Source organism: Geospiza fortis, unplaced genomic scaffold (assembly GCF_000277835.1).
Source record: "Geospiza fortis unplaced genomic scaffold, GeoFor_1.0 scaffold18, whole genome shotgun sequence".
Classification (NCBI taxonomy): Eukaryota; Metazoa; Chordata; class Aves; order Passeriformes; family Thraupidae; genus Geospiza; species Geospiza fortis.
Genome location: NW_005054445.1, coordinates 1,459,255 through 1,460,237, shown reverse-complemented (window position 1 = coordinate 1,460,237; position 983 = coordinate 1,459,255).

The following is a 983-nucleotide window of genomic DNA, read 5'->3' as shown; positions in this document are numbered from 1 at the left end:
CCTTTTCGGGCAGCCTCAGCTCATGCTTCACCTCCTCTCAGAAGGCAGGGGCTGGAACCACATCACTGGAACATTCTGGTGGGATCTGAAAGGGAAGTCATGGACCAGAAACAGGCAGAAACCTGAGGTGTGAATTTGTGCAAGTCAGTCTTGTGCTCTCCTTTGGACTGACTGCATGATCAGTTGATTTTGATGCATTGATCAGTTTAATTTTCCTGCACAAGTGCTTTGAAATCCACACGTAACAGGCACTATAAAACCAAAACTGCACGAGAATAGTTGATGTCACTTTTAGGCCGGTTGGGCCACCCAGGGCAGTATTTCAGCACTTTGAAAAGCTGGAATGACTGACAAACCATCGAGGAAAGTCTGTTTGTAAAAACCCTGATGTGCTCTCCTGGTTCTGTTGGTCAAACAGAGGGTGTTAGGGGTGTGAGGAGCGGGTGGTAATGACAGCTTGATCAGTCAGCAACAATTTACACGGTGTGCTCATCCAGATCCCCCCCGGCACTGCCGGCACCGCGGCTGCACTGGCGGGGGCACCGCAGGGTGGGGACCGTGGCTGTGGAGAGGTGCCAGGGCAGGTGCCAGGGGGTGCAGGGAGGAGCCGGAGCACAAGTGTCAGGGCAAGAACCGAAGATCAGGAGAAGGTACCTGAGCAAGTCCCAGGGACGGTACCCGGGATATAGGAGGAGGTTGCGGAGCGGTGCCGGGGTGCGGGAGGAGTTACCTGAGCGGTGCCGGGATACAGGAGCAGGTTCCCGAGCGGTGCCGGGATACAGGCGGAGGTTCCCGAGCGGTGCCGGAATAAAGGAGGAGGTTCCCGAGCGGTGCCACGGTGCGGGAGGAGTTACCTGAGCGGTGCCGGGATGCGGGAGGAGGTTCCCGAGTGGGAATACAGGAGCAGGTTCCCGAGCGGTGCCGGGATGCGGGAGGAGTTACCTGAGCGGTGCCGGGATGCGGGGGGAGGGTCGCGGGCGGGG